The sequence below is a fragment of the Ceratotherium simum genome, chromosome 4 (genome assembly GCF_057802395.1).
Source record: "Ceratotherium simum simum isolate JZ-2026a chromosome 4, ASM5780239v1, whole genome shotgun sequence".
In the NCBI taxonomy this organism is placed as follows: domain Eukaryota; kingdom Metazoa; phylum Chordata; class Mammalia; order Perissodactyla; family Rhinocerotidae; genus Ceratotherium; species Ceratotherium simum.
In genome coordinates, this window is record NC_141903.1 from 69910327 (window position 1) to 69925126 (window position 14800).

General features: G+C 32.5%; 1 long non-coding RNA gene across 3 annotated transcripts in view; it reads right to left on the reverse strand.

Moving 5' to 3' along the window:
• Positions 1-664: 664 nt before the first annotated feature.
• Positions 665-14800, reverse strand: part of LOC147917320 (uncharacterized) — a 62710-nt gene continuing 48574 nt past the window's right edge. Inside the window, exons 3-7 of one of the 3 annotated variants that reach the window (XR_015552001.1) lie at positions 14611-14716; positions 12585-12647; positions 12332-12407; positions 11412-11566; positions 665-5698 (exon numbers count right to left, since the gene is read on the reverse strand). This is a non-coding gene — a long non-coding RNA (uncharacterized LOC147917320). The remainder of the gene's footprint in view (positions 5699-11411; positions 11567-12331; positions 12408-12584; positions 12648-14610; positions 14717-14800) is intronic. The other 2 variants (XR_015552000.1, XR_015552002.1) reach the window with 2 other exon arrangements.

Here is a 14800-nt window from a genome sequence, read left to right on the forward strand (position 1 = left end):
AATGCTTATGCCCTAAGCTTAAAATTCAATACCACTAAATGATTTAGGCATTATTTAGAACGATAAATGAAACAAAATTTGTAGCGAACAGTGTCGTCAACATCAACGTTTTTAGCAAAGAAGTCTGTGCAAGACTGGTGGTCTGTTTAAAGTAAGAATGAGGAATAGATAGCATATTCCTTAGATTACTTAATTCCCATTTCTTTCATATTTCACAATAAAGAAATAAAACCTTGGCCCTGCTGTTGTACTGGTGGAAACCTTTCAGCTTTATTAATGTAAAAATATATTTTGGAGATGATGTATCAACACAAATGAATGGACACGTTATTAATTGGTGTCACAATATTTACTTGTATGAATAAATTATATATTTTAAAATATAATTTGCTATTGTTGGTCATTTAGGTCAGTTCCAAATTTTGCTATTATAAAAAGTTCTGTAAATACATGTCAGTGTTTTTCTATTTTTTGTGTGCATATACAGAATAAGTTTCAGGAGTTGTATTTTTGAGTCTAAAATAGTGTACATTTTACATTTTGATTGATATTGTCAAATTTCTTTCTAAAAGTACAATACTAAATATTGAATGGATAATACACAACATACAAAATGTATTGCATTTGTGATTTTTTTATAAATAATATGTAATTAAGTAGCACTGACACACAAAAGGAAGATGAGAACCATCTTTTTTCCTGAACAGATAATAGTTATGATCAAAACATTTGTTAAAAATTCCAAATTTTTGCCACTAATTTAAAATTCAAATTTAATCATATATTAAAGTCTAACATGAATTTGGTTCAATTCTCTATTTTTTATTCCATTTTGTTTAGGTTCCTATTCCTTTTCCAGTGTTAAATTGTTTTAGTTACTTTTCTTAAGAATATTTCCCTACCTCCCTCCCATTTTCAACCTCCCAATTATTAATTATATTTTGTTCTTCTACAGTTAACATATTTTACTTTGTTTTTAACCTTTATCATTTTAAATTAGATATTAAAATTCCCTGCAGTTATTAACTTTTACTATATAATTTGTCACATCATTAAGAAAAAATACAGAAATTGACATGCTATTACTTTCTGTCACTTTACACTTTTTATATAATTTCTACTTGGTCTTTATTTATAACATATATTGGGTAAAACTGTATGAAATTGGTATTTTTGTTGATGAAGAATTTCTTATATCAGCTATCCTATATGATTCAACATATTATATTCTGTTACTCATAATTCTCACAGCTCTTTAACATTAGTTCCAAATTCTATAGTTAATATTCAATATTAAAGATGCAACATTTTTACTACAGATTCTCAATTATCTATTGTTGCCCTCTCTGCAAAAGGCTTATGATTGTGATATTTCCTGAGCTAATAGATCATTCAAAATGATTGCCATTTCCATCATACTGTACTAAGAATTTTGATGGGTACAATATTCTTGGACAACAGTTTTGTGTGTGTGCATGTGTGTTAGTATAGGTATATTTATATTTATTATGATATAATTCAAATACATAAAATTTACCACTTGAAAGTGAAAAATTAAGTGTTTTTTAGTATATTGCCAAGTCTGTACAACCGTCACAACTAATTCCAGAATATTTTCAACACGCCAAAAAGAAACCCCATACCAGTTAGCAATCAGTCCTCATGCTCTCTTCTCCTTGGCAACGAGTAATCTACTTTCCGACTGTATTGATTTGCTTAATCTGGATATTTCATATAAATGGAATCATACAATATGTGTCCTTTTGTGTTTGGCTTCTTTCACAGCATATTTTCAAGGTTCATTGATGTTTATCATGTATCAGCTCTTTATTCTTTTTTATGGGTGAATAATATTCATAATGGGTGAATAATTTTATATATACAGTCATCCATTGATGAGCAATTGGGTTGCTCCCATCTTTTGGCTATTGTGAATAATGTTGCCATAAATATTCATGTATAAGTTTTTGTTTGAACATCTATTTTCAATTCTTTTAATTCTTATGTAATTCCTGTATACCTAGGAGTGGAATTGTTGGATGACGTAGTAATTCTATGTTTAACTTTTAAGGAACTGCCCAACTGTTTTCTGCAGTGGCTACAATCATGTTATATTCCCTGCAGCAATGTATAAGAGTTCCAATTCCTCCACATCTTCAGTAATGCTTATTATTTTATGTTTGTTTTAAAATTATTATACCATTCTTGTGGGGATCATATGGTATCACATTATTATTTTGATTTGCATCTCTCAGTGACAATGATATCTTTTCATCTGCTTTTTGACCATTTGTATATCTTCTTTGGAGACATATCTATTCAAATACTTTTCTCATTTTAAGTTGGATTATTTATCTTTTTATGTTGAGCTGTTACAATTCTTTATGTATTTTGGATACTAGACTTTCACTATACATATGACTTGCAAACATTTTCTTCTATTCTGTGGGTTATCTTTTTACTTTATGAATAGTGCCTTTTGAGCACAAAAGATTTTATGTTTGATGAGTTCCAATTTATCTATTTTTTTCTTTGGTTGCTTACGTTTTTGGAGTCACTTCTAAGAAATCGTTGCCTAATCCAAGGTCACAAAAATCTACACCTATGTTTTCTTTTAAGAGTCTTATAATTTTGTGTCTTAGCATTAGGTATTTGATCAGTTTTGAGTTAATTCTTGTATATAGTGTAAGGTAGGGGTTCAAGTTCATTCTTTTGCACACGAATATCCAGTTGACCCAGCAACTGGATGAAAAGATGATTTTTTGAAAAGATGATTCTTTTTCCCTTAGCACCTGTGTTGGGAATCAATTGACCATAAAAGTGAGGGTTTATTTCTGGACTCTAAATTCTACTCCATTGATCTATACATCTATCCTTATGTCAGTACTACTCTTTTTTTTTATTCCTGTAGCTGTGTTAGTAGGTTTTGGAGTTGGGAAGTATGAGTCCTATAATATTCTATGTTTTCTAGATTTGAGGGGCTATCGTGGGTCCCTTACATACCCAAGTGAATATTAGGATCAGTTCTGTATTATTATTTCTGTAAACAAAAAAAAAAAGGAGTTGGAATTTTGATAGAGATTATATTAAATATGTAGATCAAGTTGGGTGTATTGTTATCTTAACAATATTAAGACTTCCTAAACATGAATGAGATGTCTTTCCATTTATTTAAGTCTTTTTTAATTTCTTTAGGGAATGATTCATAGTTTTAAGTGTACAAATCTTTCACTTCCTTGTTTAAACTTATTCCTAACCATTTTATTCTTCTTTTTGATGCCATTATAAATAGAATTGTTTTCTTAATTTTATGTTTGGATAGTAAACTGCTAGTGTATTGAAATACAATTGATTTTGGTGTATTGATATTGTGTCCAGCAGCCTTGCAGAACTTGTTAATCATTTTTAATATCCTTTGTGGATTCTTTATGGATTTCTATATATAAAATCATGTCATCTGCAAATAGAGATAGTTTTACTTCTTATTCTCCAATCTGGATTATTTGCATTTCTTTTTCTTGCCTATGGCCCTGTCTAGAACCTCCAATACAACGTTGAATAAAAGTGACAAGAGCTGACTTTCTTATTTTTTTCTTCATCTTCAGGTAAAAGCTCTCAGTCTCTCACCATTAAGGATGGTGTTAGTTATGCATTATCTGTAGATGTCGTTTCTCAGTTTATGAAATTTCCCGTTTTTATGTAGTTTATTGAGTATTTTATCATAAAAGAGTGTTGAATTTTATCAAATGTATCTTCTACATCTATAGAGATTGTCATGTACGTATTTTTTCCCATTATTCTGTAAATACAGCGTATTGCATTGATTGATTTCTGTATGTTGAACTAACCTTACATTCCTGAGATAAATCCCACTTGCTCATGGTATATAATCCTTTAAATATGCTGCTGAATTTGGTTTGCTAATATTTTGTTGAGACTGTCTGTGTCAATATACATAGAGGACCCTGGCATGTAGTATTTTCTTGTGAGAACTTTGTCTGACTTTACTATCAGGATAATATTGGCCTCCTAAAATGAGTTAAGAAGTACCACTTCATCTCCTCTATTTTTTCTAAGTGCTTGGGAAGTATTGGTGTTGATTCTTTAAATGTGTGGTTGAATTCACCAGTGAAGTTATCTGGTCCTGAGTGATTCTTTGTGTGAAGTTTTTCTTATTACAAATTCAATCTGTTTAGTTGTTTATAGATCTATTCAGATTTTTTTTTCTGCTAAGTTTTGGTAGTGTGTGTCTTTCTAGAAATTTACTCACTGTTATCTAATTGGTTGGCATATAATTGTTCAAAGTATTCCTTTATAATCCACTTTTATTTCTGTAAAGTCTGTAGTAATGGTCTATTTTTAATTGCTGATTTTAGCAATTTGAAATGTTTCTCTTTTTCCTTGGTCAGTGTAGCTTAAGAGTTGTCAATTTTGTGTATCTTTTCAAAGAATCAATTTTTTATTTTGCTGATTTTTTTCTATATTTTTTATATTTCAATTTTTTGTTCTCTAATCTTTACTACTTCCTTCTTCTGCTTGCTTTGGATCTAGTTTGCAGTTCTTTTTCTACTTTAAGGTTGAAGATTAGGTTATTGATTTGAGATCTATCTTCTTTTTTATTGTAGGAAATTACAGGCATAAATTTCCACCTGAACATTGTTTTCATTGCATGCAATAAGTATTGACGTTACAAAGTATTTTGTAATTCGCTTGTGATTTATTCTTTGACTCTTTGGTTAATTAGGAGTGAGTTGTTTAATTACCACATATTTGTGAATTTCTTAAACTTTCTTCTTTTATTTCTAATTTCATTTCATGTGGTGGGAGAACATACTTTGTATGATTTCAATACCTTAAAATTTATTAAGGCTTGTTTTATGAACAAACATATGATCTATCCTAGAAAATGTTCCATAAGCACTTGAGAAGAATGTGTATTCTTTTGTTGGGTGGAGTGTCTGTTAGTTCTAGTTGGCTTATAGTGTTGTTAAGTCTTCTATTTCCTTGATATCTTCTGTTTAGTTCTATCCATTATTGAAAGTAGAGTATTGAGATCTCTAAATATTATTGTGGAAATGTCTCTTTCTGCCTTCAGTTCTGTTAGTTGGTACACTTGGTGTTGGTACATTTGATGGTGTCAGGCCTCTGAGGCTCCATTTACTTTTCTTCATTCTTCTTTTCTGTTTCTCAGACTGGATTATCTGAATTGATCTTTTCTCAAGTTTGCTAATTCTTTTTTCTGCCTGTATAAATCTGCTGTTGATCCTTTCTACTGAATTTTTTACTTCAGATATTTTACTTTTCAACTATAGGAATTTTATTCAAGCTCTTTATAATTTCTATCTATTGATATATCTATATTCAATATATTCAATAGATATATTTAATATATCTCTTGATATTCTATATTTGTTGAGACAACATTCTCATATACTCCTTTAATTATTTAGACTTGGTCTCATTTAGCTCTTTGAACATGTTTAAAATAGCTAATTTAAAGTCTGTGTCTAGTAAGTCCTACATCTAGGCTTCTTCATGGACAGTTTTGATTGATTGATTTTTTTTTTCTTTGTGTAGGTTACGCTTCCTTGATTCATAATGTATTGATGAAAAATAATATAATGAGCAGCTCTGGAAATTAGATACTCCTCCTCCCCAGAATTTGTTGTTGTTGTTTCTACTTTTTTCTAAAAGATAGCTGAAAGAAAACAAACCAAACGATAAATTGGGTGTTTAGCATAAAATTCATGACAACAATGGCACAACGGATAAGAGGGAGCAATTGATTATACACAATTAAAAATTTTTTACACTAAACATGAGGTGGTATAATATGTGAAGCTGCTTTTAGATTATTTTAAAATGTATGTTGTAAACCCTAGAGCAAGCACCAAGCAATATTTTAAAATAACATAGCCAATAAATGAGATAAAATGGAATCATTAAAAAACTTCTAAATCAAAACCAGAGAAGACTAAAAAAGAGAAAAAAGAAACAAGGACAAAATGGAACAAATAGAAAACAGCTAACAAGACACTAGAATGCACTCTAACCACATAAATAACCATTTGAATATCAATGATCTAAACCCACTAGTTAAAAGAGAATCTTATGTTAGATAAAAATTAATGATCCAACTATATGTTGTCAGTAAGAAATCCACTACAAATATAAGACTTTGATAGGTTAAGGTAAAAGGATGGAGAACGATACAACAATTAACCAAAAGAAATCTGGAGTAACTATACTAATTTCAGACAAAGTATACTTTAGAACAAGAAAATTTTTCAGGGATAAGGAGTAATATTACATAATGATAAAAGGGGTAAATTTTCCAAAAATACTTAAGAATCCTAAATATGTATGCATGTAGCAATAGAACATCAAAATACATGAGGAAATAATGGATAGAACTGAAAGGAGAAATAGACAAATTTGCAATACATTTGGAGACATTAGTATGCCTCTCTCAGTAATTGATAGAACAAGTAGCCAGAAAGCCAATAATGAAATAGAAAACCTAAAAAGTGCTATCAGCCAATTAGATCTAATTGAGAATTATAGACCACTCCACCTATGAATAGCAGAACACATTCTTCTCAAGTGCACATGGAACATGCGTCTAGATAGACTTCATCTTGGGATATAAAACAAACTTTAACAAATTTAAAAGGATGGAAATTATACAGAGTATGTTCTTGGACCATAACAACATTAAACTAGAAGTCAATAATATAAAGATATCTGGAAAATCTCCAACTATTTAGAAATTAAAAAATACACTTCTATCTAATCCATGAGTCAAAAAGAAAGTCTCAAGGGCAACTACTTTAAATTTAATTTAAAGTAATTAAATTAGCTGCCTTTTTTCTCCAGCTTTCCCCTTAGCTTCAGAGAATGGTAATCGATAGCAGTGGTGAGACAGTGAATGGTAAAGTTATATATTACGACTCCCTGCCTACCTTCTTAAGATGATCTTCCACAAAATCATTTTTGGATGGTAATAAGTGTGAATGTCAGATTTTGACCCCTCACCTTCTTTTCCCTCTAATATTGGGAGGAGCACAGCTATTATAGATGGAGTTTAAGAGCAGTACTGATTTTAAACGTGCTTTCTTTCTGAATTCCTGTTAAGACATAATGGTATGTGTTGGATTTCTGCTAGCATCTTTCCCTCCTTATTCTTACTTGTTTGGGTAGGATTTTATTAAAGGAGGTTTTGTCATCCAGTTTCTCTGTACCCTTTTACTCAGGACTTTTTCCCATGTTTGTAGTTGTTTTTTTTTCCTTTAATTATGCCATATTTTGTTTACGGTGAGAGATTTTTCATTCAACAATAAGTTTATAGCATTTTGTAACAAGATTTCAACTTGACTAATTTGATGAATGACTTTACAGGGCAAATTTGAAGGTGAATTGTCAATTTCAAAAATCACTTGGTTGAGAAAAGAACTTGGCATGAAGTGAAAAATCATTCTCAGAGTTGTGACTGATTTCTAAGCCCACTATGCAATTCTGTTAATCTAATCATTGAAGAAAAAGAAATAATCTCTAAGACATTATTCGCTAGGCCTTCCCCTTGCAGAGAGAAGATGGATATTCAAAAGCACTATGCTAGGAGCAACATCTAATATTAACAGCAATTTCTTAATTTGGTCCATTAGATTTTCCTTTTATCACATTTCACCTTATTTCTTCAGAACATTATAAATAATGTTTTATCTTGAAAGGAACCTTTGAAGATACAGCTTTTGATATACCCTTAGAGGATATTCTTCATGTCTGATACACATGCCCAGTTAAAATTCCTAAATATTACTCATAGTACCTGTCTTCATTTTTTTCCCTAAAATCTTTAATATATTTCATGGTCTCACCTAATGTAAAGGGTAAACATTAATTTTAGTTACTAAAGAGATCCAGGAAATTATTTCTCATTGTTATACCTTTTCTATTATCACCGCTTCTGAATCTGATAGCCTTTTTTCCCCACATATTTTCCTTTTTCCTCAGGTGAATATGAGTATATTAAGCATCAAGTGTGGTATGAAACTTTTAATTTATTTAGCACTTCAAATATACTAAATACTTACTAATTACAAATTAAAATTTAAAAATAAGTATACTGCTTTAGCTTGAAATTTTGAACTCTGCGTTTATTTAAAGGCTTTTATATGTTATAATATTCATAATTTTATAATACATAACATTATATATATTATATATAGAGAGAGAATATTAATATTCTTGGTGGTAACTAATGGATCAAAAACTAATGTAATCGCATTAGATATGCCAATAAAAAAGATATATGTATGGAGAGAGAGAGAGAGAGAAAGAGAGATATCCAATATGTGAAAAATAGGAGTAGTTCCGATTTAGTAGAAGCTTTTTTTGGTTGGGTGTAGGACATTAGTGAAATTTTATTTTGTTTTAAATATCTTCCACTGCTGGTCATACTCCTAACAACTTAAACAGGTTAAACAACAGAAGAATATTCTTTATGAGAGCCTCCTTAGGCTGCTGGTAATCAGCTGTCTGTTATCTCTACATTTGTTTGTTTGTTGTCTTTGTTATTTTGAAGTAATTTAAGATTTACTGTGGGTTTGCAAAGATTTTACAGAACACCACAGCATAGCTGCCAGTTGGGCAATTTATCACCGTTTTAGAAAGTTCCCATATACTGCCTCACAGCAATCCTTTCAAGCAGATATCATTGCCATTTAACACATTAAAAAAAAAAAAAAAAAAAACAGAAAAAAAAAAAAATGAGGCTCTCCTATCCAGCAAGTGTCAGGACTAGAATTACATCTTCATCCACCCAACTCCAAAGCAGGTACTCCTTTTCCGCATAAATAAAACATGATAACCCATTACTCCTGTCTATATTGCTCCTTCTTAAAGAGAGGAGAAATAGATTCAAAAGAACACTAGTTCAGGATTTAGACACTGGAATTCTAGTACTGGTTCTGCAGCTTACAAGCTTTGTGACTTCAGGCATGTAAATGAACTTCTCTAGGCCTTAATTCTTTCATCTTTAGTAGAAAGGAACTGAAGAAACTGAACCATAGAGCTCCACCAAACTCTAAAATTTTATGATTATTTTGGATTCATTCTTTCTCTGCTCATGAGCACTGAATATTTGCCAGAGGCCTATAAAAGTTTTGTGGGGCCTAATGCCTATTGCCGCTGAGAGATCATTTTAATGAGAACAGAAAAATCTTACTATTGCAAATTGTCAAAAATATATGTCAATGTGAACAAATTTGTAGGGCGCCACCCAGGGCCTTAGAAGAGAGGCTTGCAAAGGAGGGTTCCTGGAGTTTAAGCTTCATTAGCTTCACTGTAAATTTGCCTTTGGTGACACCACTCAAAATGGCTTTGGGGCATGTTTTGTTGGGAGGTGGTAAAGGGGAAAGAGATGATGGAATGTTTAATGTTGTTAACCAGGAATTCTCCTGATCTTCTCTCCTGTCCAAAGTATTGCGGGGGCAGGGGGGTGGTAGAGAGGCGGTCCATTTTCAGTGGAGATGTAAGAAAAAAGGAATTTTTCACTCTCAGGAAGGTTCAAAAAGTCTCTTCCAGAACCATGCCAGAGAGGTAAGGCAAAGTTGCTTTGGTTGTAAAGACAAAGAGACGAAGACTCAAGTACCTACTTATTTTCATTTCAAAATTAGGCAGTCAACAATGCACCTAGTATACTGGAGAAATCAAGGATTCCCAAAAGCTATTGCAAAAAGCGAATTACCTGAAGACTATGATATGAGTGATTTGGTTATCAAAGACTAATGTAATTAGTGATATGCCACGTGATAAGTGTAGTTAATAGCATGAAAGTTGTGAGATAAAATCTATATGTAACAGTCAAAATAAGTGTGTTAAATGTGGGGAAATCAACATTAGGTTCCAGGCTACCCTGCCTTCAGCTCATAGACCACTATGCATTCTATCTCACAAAAATTCTATCTCACAAAATTCCACTGGATAGAAACACAAACTAGCCTATCTTGCTGCAATCTAAAATATTCTGCAGACTAAAATAATTCATGGTTTTGGTTGATTTCATGTTTGCCTAATGTAACATTCATTTTTGTTTTTTGGGTTTTTTTTAAGGAGGATATAGCTTTCAAGTAACGATGAAGACATTTATTACACTGATGTCTCTCCAAGACAAATTGTCAAACCCTTCAAGACATAGGAAGATGGGGCTCATTATTTCCCACATGTTAGTCAAGGTCACTGAGGAAAAAAAAAGTATGAAAAGTTAATATTGCAGTAAAGAATTAGCATCAAAAATGAAATAATATTTGAAATGGAAAAGATATATTATCCCCATAGCTCTGCCAAATTCAGTGTCTACACAAATTATTATCTCTCTTTTAACTGCCAGTAAGTTATAATTATTTGAGTTACAGTTCTCTAAGGACAGCTTTAACTGCTTTCTTTTACTTAGAAATTTCCTCTATTTTATCTCTCTCGGTCAAAATGACTTCAACTCTTACAATATCATTTTCTTTTATTTCAGAATTGTGTGTCATAGTGTAAAATTTCCAATTGAATATACCTATTCTCTTTCTGTCTATAAAACACACCTACCAAATCTTGTGCATAACTTGCTAAAATAGAAAATGTTACATTTTAGTTTCTCACAAATATTCTTTGTACTAAAATCTTAGTATATACTTTCACTTTTAGAATTATCGAAGTTTGCTGAATGCAAGAAAAGTTTACTCTGCAGTTGGTAGTGTTAACCACTAATAACTCATGGATTAACAATATAGAGAGTTTTATTCCTAGAATAAAAGAGAAATATATTATCACTCCTCTACTCTTACTTCTAATTTTACTATCAGCTCTGTAGAAATGGTTTAAAAACTGCTTTATATGTTAATTCATCCCATTAATTGTGGTACAATTATTGATATTGTTGCAATTTTACTATCACCTTTCTTGAACCCAGTTTCTCTTTTCTTTGCTTACAGCTGTGCTTAGAAGTAATTTTTGACAATACACATTTCCACTGTGTTCTCTAAAATTACTGAAGAACTGAGAAAGTTATATACCTCAGAATTTGTTTAGAACATGTCTATTATATAGATAATGTATAATAATAATATAATATAGTATAATAAAAAAACTAGACCTTCATCTGTAAACATTTAATAATGGGAATTTAGGGAATCTGGTGGCAGCATAGATTTTGAGCTCCTCAAATCCCAGTTAAAACAACTAGATAGGGAATCCAAATTCTCCTGGGCAATATATCCAAAAACTAAATGCAAGTGCCTTCACAAACCCTAAGATAAAAGTCGGTGGCCGACCATAAGAGCAGGAGTAGGCATGGAGAGTCTTCAGATCATGACATAAGTCTAACAACTGCCAAAGGAAGGACTGAGTAGGAAAAGTCTCACCTCACAGCCGAGTTCTGAGAAAGATTCCACCTGGCCAATGGGCTGCCCTTTGATGGAGTCTGGAATTAGGCAGAAATCACATGGATCTAGTACTCCGTATCAGGTTCTGTCTTTGGCTTGGTGCAGCCCTGGGGAAGCAGGCTTTGGTCTGAATGCTGTGAAAGAACCAATGGGGCAGCAACAGGAGGCTGATAATCAGGTATGCTCCCCATCGAAGGCTCCCAAAGAGATCTGAGCAGAGCATCTGCATGGCTGCAACAGTCCACCCATTACAATTCATACATCCACTTCTCTAAGCACTTGCATGGTTCTCTTGGGCCTCTCTTTCTGGGGAAGGCTACTGGGATGAACCACAGTTCCTTTTTTTCCACTGCGGGTCTTGGGGCCACAACTGGGTAGGAATTCCAAGATAACTTTTTGGAAAGAAAGACTTCCTGCAGATGTTGAAACTTAATTTATCTTATTTTCATTTAGAACACTGAGGCTGGATATTGAGCCCCCATCTTGTGACCACGAAGTAAAAAGTGATAGAAGAATGAAGAGAATACATAAGAGAAAAAGAGGACATTGTAAAAACTATATAGTAGAACTAAAAATTTTAAAATTATATAAAGGATGAGAGAAGCAGCTGGATCAATTTAAATCTTTCTAAATATCTTTCTGGGCACTATAGGAGAATAAAAATATCTATTAATTCAAACTCTTCTGAAAATTGTTTTGAAATAATAACTAAAATAATGTAATTTAAAAGTCTACTCCAAATTGACAGAAGTAAAAAAAAAAAAATGAACAGAATAAAGAGCACATAATTTGGAACGTGCTCTTAATCTTAGCATATGGACATTTTGGGCCAGATATTTCTTTGTTTGGTGAGGTTGTCCTGTGCATTATAGGATGTTTAGCAGTGTCTCTAGACTTACCCACTTGATGCCAGTAGCAGCCCTGTAAGCGCTGTGATCACCAAAAACAGCCTCTATTTGCGAACCACTGACCTAACTTAAGGCAGAAAAAAAGAAAAATATAATCAATAGAAAACACAATATACATGGTAGAAATAATTTCACGTATTTCAGTGATCATAATCAATGTAAAGTTTTCAAAATCACTCATTTAAACAAACTCTTAAAATGTATTTTTAAAATCACAGCTATATACTGTTTTAAAAAGTCTCACCTAAATCAGTGATTCAGAAAGATAGAAAATTAAGGCCTGGGCAAAACGAAATACCAGACAATTCTGTAAAAGAAGGTGATATAGTTATATGAGGATGTTAACAGAATAGCATGAATAGGAATAAAGAAGGACAGTATCTAAAATATAAAAAATAATTCATGAAGATATAAAAAACACACACTGCTACAGGCCTTTTACAATAGACTAAAAATATATAAAACATAAATTGTTAGATTTCAAATAATAAAACTATATTTAACATATTTCAATTTTTCTCAAAATGAATCAGCCAGTAGAAAAATAAATACCAAGAATATTGATTAAACAGTAAAGTAGTTTATATACAGAATATATATTATATTAATATTTTATATTACATATTCATATATGTTATATATGAAATAAAGAATGTGTATATATGTATGCATATATCTCAACATCTATCTATCTAGATAGACACATAGATAGATGGATAGATCTGTCACAATGTGTTAGTAATAACCCTACGACCACTACCAAACACATGAAACTTTTCTAAAATTTGACCATGTCTCAGGGCACAAAATGACAAATTTATGAGAAATAATAATAACAATAGTAGTCACCACAATACAAATGATCTTCTTTATATATAATGTAATATAATTAAAAATCATTAATAAAGGAAGTCCCTCCTCGATCCTCTTACATTTTGGGAACTTAAAAATAAACACTTCTAAAAACCTCATCCACTTAAAATGAAATCACAATAGAAATTACAAAATAATTGGAAATACACAAAAGTGTGAACAAGACCATGTTTCTTCCCCTGAGCCCTCCAACCCTATCTTCAATGTGCAGAACTGGCCCGCACATTGGTGTGACACCCAGCCAGCTTCCCACAAGTCATTCAGTACACTGACAGGTATCACGAGAGAGCACACACACTCAGAGCTATTGCAGTCTTTCTCCAAGGAGTACCACAGCAACCCTCCCACTAAAACCACTGGGATTAAACCCACATCTCCTGGAAACTTCTAATCCTGTCGTCTAGGAGGAGAGGCCTGAGCACTGTGGCTAAGACCTTCCTTTCCCTTGGACTTCTACCTACGCAGGGAAGTAGAGAGAACTCCAAACTCACCCCATTATATCCTGTACTACTCAAAGCCTTGCTACCTCTATCTGCTTGAATCCATTGGGACTAACCTCATTGTGTCTGTTTGTCTCAACCACCAAAAGACTCCCGAGACTGCCAGTTTACTTTTCTATTTCCACACCTTAATCCAGCAAAGCTCTGTACATCCTTATTATTTCTCGTTTTGCAGTCTTATCTCAACTCCTTAAATTCTTTACTCTGTCCCCTGAAATTCACTGTTACACATAAAATCCTCTGTATGGTCAACATACTATCTGAACAGTCCTTTCATTTGTTTTGCTCAGTTGAAATCAGGTATCACCTGGATATACTAATTACACTAATTAGTCACAAATTCCCTTGCAGTGTCTCTCAATGGTGGCTTTATTTTTTCTCAGAGTCCTTACATCACTGTTCTTGGAACTGAACTAGGTATTCTTTTATTTTTATATTTTTATTTTTTTAAATTTTATTTATTTATTTATTTTTCCCCAAAGCCCCAGTAGATAGTTGTACGTCATAGCTGCACATCCTTCTAGTTGCTGTATGTGGGACGCCGCCTCAGCATGGCCGGAGAAGCGGTGCGTCGGTGCGCGCCCGGGGTTCCGAACCCAGGCCACCAGTAGCGGAACGCGCACACTTAACCGCTAAGCCATGGGGCCAGCCCGGTATTCTTTTATTTCTAAAGCTTCATTTAGAATATATTTCCACATTTTTTGGTAGCCATCCTCAGGATAATCCCCAATAAGTCCTATTCCCTGGTATTCACACTTCTGTGTAGTCCTCTCCCACATTGAATAGAGCTGTTCTAGGTAACCAATATGTTATTATGGGAAATGATAGAGTGTGACTTTGAAGGTACATCATAAAATATATTGAAGCTTCTCCCTTTCTTTCTCTTGAATCACTTACTCTGAATCTGGTTGCCATGTGCTGAGGACATTCCACCAGTCTTATGGAGAAGTTCACATTTTGAGAAACTAAGACCTCCTTCCAACCACCAGAATCAACTTGCCAACTGTGAAAAGTTCAGAAATAACAGAAGTAAAACCAATGAATCACTGAAGTAGTGATTAGTACAAGTTTATTGTGCACACACCAA